This window comes from Netta rufina (assembly GCF_964035555.1).
Source record: "Netta rufina genome assembly, chromosome: 9".
NCBI lineage: Eukaryota > Metazoa > Chordata > Aves > Anseriformes > Anatidae > Netta > Netta rufina.
This window is the reverse complement of record NC_140132.1, coordinates 25,359,180-25,370,290: the sequence shown is the minus strand read 5'-3', so window position 1 is coordinate 25,370,290 and position 11,111 is coordinate 25,359,180.

The window sequence follows — 11,111 nt, the reverse complement described above, 5'->3', positions numbered from 1 at the left end:
AACTATTTAACTATTTAAAATGATTTAAATAGTTAATTTAATAGATAATTAAAAAAATCTATCAATATCATTACACAGTGGTTTTTTTTTTTTTTTTTTTTTTTTTTTTTTTTTTTTTTATTTGCAGCAAGACAAAAGCAGAAAAAAAGCTAATGCAATTCTAAACCCCAAGGCCCAAGGGGCTCAATTCTCCTGACAAGCTCGAAGACCTAAACCAGCAGTCACCAAGTAAGGTGAGGGTGCTCTGTCTCCAACAGAGGAGACCAGGCCCATCATACTCCTCCACAGCAATTCAGCAATTCTCAAATTTACAAATAAAACTTCAAAAAGCCATAGACAAACTGATTTTTTTTTTTTTTTACCTGTTCACGGTTTCCCAGTGACATCCCCACTGATGTTTACAGGTGTAAAGTTTGTGCTCTTCAAAACAAAGCCTGTTTGCTCTGCTCTCCAGCTCCCACAGGCAACATCCAAGGGCACGAGTGGAAAGCTGGGGAATCTGGTGGTAAGCAGTGAACCCGAAGCTGTTAATTGCAGTGCCAGGAGTAAAGCATTTCAGGAATGCAGACTAAAGCAGCCTAAAAGTTACCAATCTCTCCGTCAGGTGACTAAATGAACCTAAACGCAGAGAGGCCTTATCTTTGAATGAAACGCTCTGTTTCTAGGACAAAATACAAAGCCTATTCCACTTGACTGCGGTTGTTTTTAATAGAGAAAACAGAACTCTCTGTGTTAGTGGAAAGCTATCCTTTCCTGGGAAGAAGGGTAAAAAGAAAAACTCAGTAAGCTCACACTGTTTTGTTCACTTGTTCTTGTTCTTGCAATAGAGGAGATTTTTCTGTCCAAAGGAATAAATGCTATCATTCGGTAACACTTTGCATGAATACAAAAGAGGGTCTGAAGTTTTTTGGCTTTTAACATTACTTTTAGAAGTGGCACAACAAAATCTGGATAGAGAATTCAGAAAAATGCTTCAGGTATGGAGATCCATTTGAGTCCTGCCTTTGATCGGATGCCCTGAAACACAGCTACCTTTTCTTGGCCTTTTGCAAATGAGATTCTTTCTACTCAATGTGCTTCTGCAGAAGAGTTTCTCAGAAAGGTCCTGTTCTCTCTGATGGAACAATTCCATTTGTACGTGGTTTATAGACAATAAAGACAATATTGGAAACATTTACTTAACCATAAGCTCTTTGAAATGGAAGTGTATTGTCATCTTAATACTTAAATTATGTACAAGTGCCCAAAAGACTCTTCTTGCGTAGGTCTTACAAGGAGAAAATTGTTCTTTGAGCATCTCCTTACTCACTACAATATTTCAGTTTACTGCTTGTAGGTAGCTGCCACTGAAGAAAAGATAAAACATAATAAATGTCATTTATTCTTAAAAAATAGAACCTGGTTGGACAATTAAATTGCTTCCGAGTGTGGTTCCTGAGATGCCTCACCAGCTCAATTCCACATCGTCAGAATCTTCTTGTTCAACAGGACAGACATCCCTGTCTGATCAGCATCTGAGATCAGATTTACATTTGTACCTCACGTACACAGTTAATGGAAAATAGGTAAAAGGACTTGCCAAAATTCCTCCCTCCCTGTCAGTGCTGTGTCCATGGAGGCAAACAGCTGGGATCTACACCTTCACGTGGTCAAAACATGGGAAGAAAGCAGCGACTCCAGCTCTTGTAACAAACACCAGGTCATCATTATGCATAAAAAGAGACAGCTGATACCACAGCCCCTTTCCACAGGTTCATGGTGCTCTCCCACATTTAATTCAAATTTTTTATTCTGTTTTTTTGCTACACCTAGATTCCTTTTTCATGACAAACTTAAAGAGCCACGTGTTCCCTGGGACCTTGAAGCTGCTCCCCTCCAAGGTGAGTCTCTTAACTTGCTGGAGGCACAACATTCTTACCAAAGCTCCTTATCAGAAGCAATCAGAACAAAAGCTAGCCTGACAGGTTTCAGAGCTTGAAGCAATTGAATTGGTCTGTTTGCAAAATAATTCCCCCAATGAAAGAAGATTAACAATAAAAAATTCACGTAAAAGGGCGGTCGGACCTAAAGGCATCCAAGAGCCAATTGAACTCAGCTAAAAAAGAAGTCATAGTTTTATCAGGAACTCAGATTCTGCAGAAAGACATTAGAAGGACAAAAAAAAAAAAAAAAAAAAAAAAAAAAGTATTTTTGGAATCAGAGAGGAAGGGAAAGGAATAAGATATGTTGAATTTTTAGTGGGGCAAAGGCTGCAAGAAGTTAGAGTCATTTCCATAACTCGCGAAGGACTTGAGATGAAAGTATGGTTGCTCAGTTTTAGCAGATGGTGCTATCCCACTGAAGACAAAAGGGCAATCTCTGAAGAACTGTGCCATGTTGTTAATCTAGCTGTACACTAAACAACAGAAATATGGAAAACCCCTCACTATACTTAAGAAATTTTTGGAAACACAGGCTACCTGCAGTTAACGTTAAGTGAACCTTACAGCATCTTCCAGTTTCCTCACTAGAAAGCAAGAGGCACCTAACCTCTTACTGCACTGCTCAAGCAAATTAGAAGGGAATTTACATCATACTGCATTTCAGAACAAAGTTAAACATTACCAAGTCCTGAGCTAACTCATCTCTGCAGTAAAATCCATAACCCACAGCCATGAGGGATAATCTCTCAAAGCCTCTGACTGGTTGCTGTTGAGCACATTGAAGGACAACAGGTTGGGAGGATGAACCTTGCTGGAGCCACACCAAGGACAGGCTCTACTCCTAAGGTAGTGCACAGCGAGGGCTCCAAATTCTTAATCCATTCAGCACTTCCCAAACCCCATTCTCTTCCACCCATTTTGCCACAGGCACTGAGCATGGTTCTCCTCAAACACCGCAGCACAGCTTCAAACTAGAGCCTTGCCAGCTGATGTTTCTTCTTCACTGATGGATCAAGCAACCCTAAAAGCCAGAACTCTTTGATAAAGAAAAGGCAAATTTCCTTTTCAGTATAAACTGAACACCCAGTGCAAAAATTATTTTAGATGTAGTTGTCAAGCAAATTACACAAGAGAGAATTCTCCTTAAGTGAAGAGAGTTGTGTTAAAGGACTGGGAGGCCAGAGGTCTTGCTGTACCATGGCAATCCCATGCAATCCCAGCCCAATGCTTTGACTATTCTATCAAGAAAAAGGAATAAATAAATACATAAATTTCCTTACCTCACAGACATGTTGCCATGCTTAATACACTGGATTGTATGAAGTGCTTTGGATGCCTTGGATGAAAGACGCTATAGGAAAGCAAAAGCAGAACTGTGTTAGTAACTCTGCCTTTTCAGCACTGGGTGTGCAGACTATAAAACATGCTGCATGATACCACCAGGAGTAAGACTGTGTATTTCACTGAACTGGGTTTAATATTTAGGACATGGTCCTATTAAAAACAAAAAACCACAGGAAAACAAATAGGACAGCAGCTCTACAAAACCCTGTGGGAGTTTGATGTTATTCACACACACATGGATTGAACAAAGAGAGGTTTGGATTCCCATTCTCTCTGGGGGTGGGGACAAATATTTCCAACAACTGCACATTTAGTTTTATTTTACTTTTCTATGAATAGGAGGAAGATTACAATCACCTTCAAAGTAAACTTTCACTCTGTGTATACAGCAGGATTCCCTTCTCTTGAAATCCTTCACCCCCACCTCACAGGAAAAATCTGTTCTGCGGAATTAGAAAAAGGATGTCTCGGTCACAACAGTTCCTAATGTCTCCAAGACTGTTGGATACTTCCTTCCCCACATGCATCCATGCAGGAAAAAAAAGAAAGCACGGATACATTTCCTGATTATTTTGGGCCTGAAACTTTCCCAAGAACATTCACATACGTAATTTATGGAGAGAATATTGCAAGATATTTCGGACAACCGCCCCCCTCCGTGTTACAATAATAATTTGATTTATTTTTGTATTTGAAACACATTTACTTACTAAAATAGAGCGCTCTTTCGAAACTTTTAAATAAAGTTCTCACATTTTTCAGTGAAAGAAAAGGATTAAAGATTATTTTGAAAGAGCATCATTTTCACACAGGGTGAATAGACTACAGCAGTTCCCATGGGATCAGCTGCATATATTTAAACTCTTCCCACAAAACAACCATTGTTTGCTACAAGCCTCTGTTTTTTTTCTGTCATGACAGGTTTCCACACTTCATGTCGTCTAGAGATCCCATGGATGCTGAGCTGGACCAGATGATCAAACAATGAAACATTAAGTCTACTAATTAGGATTTATTATTTTTTGGGGGGGCTAACGAAACACCTTGCTGCAGTCCTGGGAGCTGCAAACTGACTAATGCCCAGTCCTCATACAAAAATAAATTGTATTCTTACTGGAAGCAACTGTAAAACAATCAGAGGAAATGTACTGCCTCTTAAGATCCATCTCTTCTAACAGGTTGCAGGGCTTTTAGGGAGGTCTTTTCCCAACTTAAGGTCAAAACTCTTCCTTGATGTGCAAACCACCATGTAAATATTCTCCCCTGTGATTAACTGGCTTAATTGGTAGGTTTTACAGCTCAGATGATGCTTTAAGTGAGCCAGATCTCACAGATCTGTCGCAATTTGGGCTGCAAAAATCCATGCAGAACAAAGCCGACAGAGAGTGGAAAGAATTTACCTGTAAAGCTGTTAGGTGTGCCTCTTGCGAAAGGTTTGTAACTTGACCAGAAAAAAAAATCATTTAACATATCTTCTTGATAACCTATGTACTATTAAGAGAGTTTTCTACAATTTTCAGTATAGAAATAATAAAGTCAGAGGCTTACATGTGGCTGTTGTTTCAGAACACGCTAATGCCATAAGTAACACAGCAAAAACATTTTTAAAAATTAGTAAGACAGATGTGCAAGAAGTCAATTTGTAAGTAGCTTCATTAAAACATTATGCTAGAATAACATTGCTTACGTATCCTAAATTGCTTCATGTAACAAATACCAATGCACTTATTGTCATGGTGATGCTGTCAGAAGTTCACCATTTTCAAGTATTTCTTAGTGAGAATCCATATACATGACGGGTTTTCAACGCTATAGAGACATTACAGGAAAAGGACTTGTTAGAAAGTTTTACTCAGTGTAAAAACGTGCATTTCTGTCTAAAGAGCACGAGAGACTAAACAGAACAGACCATCAGGAGATGACAACGGGATAAAGTCTTCAAGAATTTCACTCTGGAAGTAAAAATGGGACTAGAGCGATTAAAAAGTAATAATAAATCAAGTCCCCATCCCTCAATGTCTCCTGAACTGGCAGGCACCAAACAATCCCTGAATATCCTACGGTTCCTCCCAGGTATGTGGCAATCCACTCCAGCCTCTTCAGTACATATTTTAGTACAAACACCTTCTCTAGTCCGTATTTTCCAAGTTCCCCTAACGTAAGGCAATAATCCCACAGCACGGGGTGCAGAGTGCCTTCAGAGAGCGGGGAAAAAAGCAAAATGCATTTGAGCCCCAAGATGAATCAAGAACACCGCGGGATTAACGCCCGTGCTGTAACACACCCCGATGCACAAGCACTGCTTTTTCTCTCTAGTCAGCTACGAGCTAATTTACAGCAGGTTTTTAACAAACATTATTGTAATGCATTTATACATGTAACAGCCACAGTTCCTGCGTTCACAGAAAAAAAAACAGTCACTTAACCAGTATTAAAGACAACATTTTATACGCTCTCAAAAACCTCTTCCATTATTTAATATTTGGATGTGCTACTCAACTTCTTTCCATGCAGTAATTTATTCATTATTGAAAGTGTTACATGAATGCATATTTATTTAAGTTAGTTATTCATACCTCTCAGGAGAGAAACCTCTGAAAAACATTAATAATTGAAGGCAAATTGTTGGTCTTTAGAGAAATTCTGATAAAATCCATTACAACTGTCAGTTCCCCTTCCATCCCCCTGTCTCTGGTATGCGAGGCTGCTGGCTCAGTGCACAGCCTTGTCAAACCAACCGTACAGTCTATTCAGTTACCCTGGAGTTGTCATGTGGAATCAAGCAAACAAATATCTTCTCTCCATTTTCCCCAACTCCAGAACTCAAAAACAGCTCAGAACTAATTCTTCCCAAAAGCTTAAAGTCGGCAGCAGCTTGAGTGGAAATGCTCCGAGCTCGATACGGAATTTGAATTAGTTAAAAGGATTTTATCAACAGCCAGTGGTTACATTCAGTTAATTAATAACTTGCTTAAGAGCAACGAGGAAATTGCAGCAGTTAATATAATATCATATGGGGCCTCTTGTCAGAAGTCGGCGAGAAGGCTGGGCTCTGTGTCTTTGGAGGAACACCAGCCCAAGGAAAATTGGGGAAGGAGCAGGATGCCAGGCAGGACGTGCATCCTTTCAGGTGGCACCTGTCCTGTCTCGCCAACCCACAGAATTTCGGGCAGCCCTCACAAAGTGCCGCCGCCCGGCTGAAACCTGTGCTCAGGACCTACCTCAACACCTCCAAAGCTTGGCAGCTGCAGTGGAGAAATCATTTCTAAATCTGCCTGGCAGATTTCTCATGCCAGCTGAACGTGCTTGCCTTCCACATTAAGCATGTCTGTATACTTCTCCCTTTAGCTTTCCTTTGATAAGTAAATTCCACATTTCCAAAGCATTAACCGTAACTAAACCCTACCCTACACACAGGCCCACGGGGAGCTTGACAGAATTTATACTGGGCTATATTTTCCTCTCCTTGCTGAGCATAGGAGCAAACCCACACTGTGAGTGTCCCAGCACTGGCATTTTTCTAATAATGGTTATTTGGATATGGCTTTGGCCACCTCGCAGAACAGCAAGGGGTAATGTCGAGCACTCTCAGCCAGCTACTTATCCAGAAGAAAAGAAAAACTGTTTGCCCAAAGATAATGAGGAGGCACGTTTGTACCATTTTTGTTAAGTCCTTTGCCTTTTTGCAACACAGTAAGGATTCATAAGTTCTGGTTTAAAAAAATCTGCTCCACAGAGTATACAATTAAGTTACGAGTCCTTGATTTTAACAGTAAGCACTCAGAATAGCTTTGTAGCTCCAGATCATTGCAGCATGGCCTCTACAACCAAATACAGAATTAACGGTGGGTGAACACATACTTTAATGAAGCTAAGAGACTTTTTTTTTTTTTTTTTTTTTTTTTTTTTTTTTTTATGATTGTGTTCACTCTATCTTCCTTTTAACTTAGTATGCATTGAAACACACGGTTTGCTTCCCTCCTTCCTCTGTGAGGCTAAGCAAGACTCACAGGTTGTTAGAAGAACACAAACCTTCACTCTAAAAATTGTTTTCTAAACATGAGATGTTAGAAAGCATTTTAAAAAGCAGCATGGCCTAACTACTGTCTTAGGAGAGCATAAAGAGGATCTTGGATTTTACTTCTGCATCTGATTTAGGTTACTGCACAGTGGGAATTAACAGGTTGATTCCTTTACTCACTGCAACAGAAGTAACATTTCCCCTCGGTGTCTGACAATCTTTTCAATTTTTTATACAGAAGGAAAAGTAGAACCACAAGCTGGTTTTGTGCTTACTCAAACACAACTCCAGTCAGAGCTAATCACAATCCTGAGAAGATTTATGTGGAAAAGCTCTTCTGATAGCTACATGAAAAAGGAGAAGATGAACGTTGACTGCCTTCTCAGACAACCCATTCCCTTAATGCCATGAGGTGGACAGCAGCAAGGGGTCCTGCACAGAATATATCTTACCCTGGAGTCAATGTTCTCTGCTCCCAGAATCATCTGTATAGTCAGGGAGAAAACCAACAGAGACAGCTGACTAAGGAGTATAAGGCAAAGCAAAGATCAGGCGCAAGAGACCCAAACGAGCTTAGAAAAGAAGACTGATGGCATTACCTTGAAGAAAGACACAGCAACATGGCACTTTCCTGGCTACGGCTTCAGTCCCTTCCAATCTGTTTCCAAGCTGTACACTCGCTGCAGGGCTTTGCCATGCTAGCATCACCCTTTACAACCCTGACATATTCATACCTTAATTAGTTTGTTTTTTCATTGATGGATTCATTGTTATACACCACTGATGTCACTAAGACAATGAAATGTTAGTTAATGCAGGATTGGACATTAAAGAATGTCATGGGAAGCCTGAGTCAAGCCACCCGCTGCAGTCCTCTTGAATGTTCTTCAGCTTCCCTCTTACTGTTTATAAAAAATGTAATCAGCTACACAAAGAACACCAAATACCACTGGACCAGGATATGCTTGGAAAGACAAATGAAATTAAAGACAATAAATAGCACTTGTGCAACTCGTGTCTCTGAAGCATATAATGCCCACAACAAACAATGTATTGCAATAAGGCAAAAAGACTTACATGTGTATTTCACTATCGGAAAGAGGAGAATTGGCTTTATGAAGAGGTTTCCCACCCTAGAAAAAACTTGGTTTTAACCTTCATAATAGCTGCAATGAATTTGTGCCCCTCTTAAAGTCCTGAAAATAATGTATTTTGTTAGGCTTGTTTAAATAAACGTCTTGTTAGGAAAGAAAGATGCTATTGTTCTCTCTGACTAATTGGTGAAGAGAAACAGAATATTCTGTATTCATTGCGTTTAGCCTAAATGAGTCGTGTTATCTTCTACTCAGACAAAGCAGTTTAATTTTAATAACAACAATGCTGACAGCTACAATACTGTTCTTGCAGAAGTTTGCTTGTAAATAATTAACAATTGTTGTAGAATGACAGTGGGCTTTTTGATAGCTCTATTAATTTCACAGTCAAGCTGAAGTCTCTTTAATTTAGTGTTCATAAAAATCCACAAACACCCACAACCTACTAATGTAAAAAGCTAATAGGAAAAAAAAAAATCAGGTTTATGTCCCTGCATCCATCTAGATGCCAGAAATCTGTTGTATGCCCAAAATCTGCCACAGAAACCAGTGAGGATAGTACAGAAGTTATGGATCATGCCTCCAAAGAGTTTACATTAAATTCAAAATCAGGCGATTATTAGTCTGAAGTCTGCGTTCAGATGATCGGCAAGCTCAGATAACAAAGTTTAGCTCTGTGTTGTAGGGCCTGGTGGTCAGCCACCCCTGGTAGCATTAGGCAGATTTAGCCCAGATGGCGCAGTGCCTACTGCTGTCCTTTAAGTATGTGCACTGATGCCTCAAAATCTTGCTAGGCAAGACACTGATGACTGTTTGGTTAATCCACTCAGATTTTTAAAACCTGGCAAAATTCCTCTGATTCTGATGGAATCGGCAAGGACACAAATACCTTAAGGAACACGGAAACATTTCCTTTGTTAATTATGTGGCAAAGAATTTACTTACTAGTTCACAGCTGCATCTTTTACACAGATATTAGCAATTTTGTCCAAGAACTATAGAAACAGATTCAGTGCTTCCTCTACCATAATGAGATACATATAATTTGATTTTGTTTCCTTTCAGATAACATATCCTGGTGTGTCCATGCCTCTGAGGAACCTCTCCAAAGCTCACTGAAGTCAATTGAGCAACTCTTAGAAGTTCTGTTTTCAACTTTTGTTCTCCCAGTAGGTATTTCCACAAGTTTCCTTATGCCTATTTGCTGCCCCAGATAAAGAAGTGAATAATGACACAGGCATTTATGAAGTAATCTTTGGTTCCTATATGGACTAGTTTACAAAAAGTATTTCTGGGCCATGCACTTGACTGGCAGCAGTCCAATAATTCATGTACTTGCATAATTTCATACACTGGATTATTTAGGATAGTAAACTCTCCTGCCAAACAAACTGTTAGTTATCAACCTAATATTTCTATCAAATTCGATATTAACATTATTTTTTTAAACTATTCTACTTATTATTTGTACAGTAAGGATTGCTTATACTCCAATTACTGACAAAGCAATCTGGTTTGACACTTTTAGAATAGCTGTTTATTTCTAAAGGCCAAACCCCGTGTTCCAAAGTCAAAGCTGCTGTTGAAATTAAAATAGGTTTTCCCTGAATGAAGACTAAAAACCATAGGATTTGACCCGTTGTCTCAGAGGAACCAGACTCTGCCTCAGCACTGTAGCTGTTCGTTAGTAGGGTTGGTAGGTGGCTATTGCCTGGCAGCCCTATCTTGTAACAATACACAGAGCTCATTATCAGCTGCACTGCTCCAAAAGGCTCATCTGCATCACAAAAGACAACATCTGCTGTGCATCGAAGTGCCATCTCATTGATAAACTATATCAGAAACAGAAAAGTTTGAATACTTATTTCTTGATAGCCAGTGCTGTTTTGGAGAAAGTTCCAAAACACTCACAGGCAACAAACAAATGTCACTTCAGGCCCGTCTGACGGTTCTTCAGCTGCTCAGCATCCTTCCTTGCTGTGATGGACAAACTGTAGACACACCCAACCTATTTTTACACACTCACATGCACACACACACACACCCTCTCACATTCACATCTTGCATATCAGATAGCATATTTTCATTACCTACCTGAATCATTTTCCAACTGAACTGCATTTTTTTACTTCAGGCATATATTTCCATTCACATTGTTTCCCACATAAAGGGCCTTCTTAATTGAGCTGCATAGTTTATGAACTGTGGTAATTGAGCTGCATAACTCCACTGCAGTGTTTATATACTGTACCAAGCAGAATATTGAGTGTGGATTTGCGCCTCCGCAGTTACAAGCTCTGCAAGTTGAGGAGCACTTCAACAGTTCCGTTGTATTTTTCACTTCTAAATTTCTGTATGTTTTTCCTCCTTTCCTACCCTTTCAACCCTGAATGGGCAGAAATCTGCACTTGGCTTAAGCAAAGTCTTTTTAAGGGTAGTCAGGCAAATGAATTAAACTGCTGCTGACAGCCCAAGTAACCCTTGTATTCTGTCCCTGAGAGCAGAAGTCAAGAAAACTTACCTCAGGAGAGCAAAGGCAGCTACTCCCACACAGAAGAAAAAACTGCCTGACTGCAAGGGACTGTTTCAATAGGCACTCACGCTCTTCATTTCTGGTTAAGAGCCAGAAACCTTTTAAAGAGTCCCAGAACCAGGGAGGAGAAGCAGTATCGATAAGCAGCAGCGAGGACATGCTGTTCTCAGCTGCCTGGAGACAAAAGCTCAGCAGCC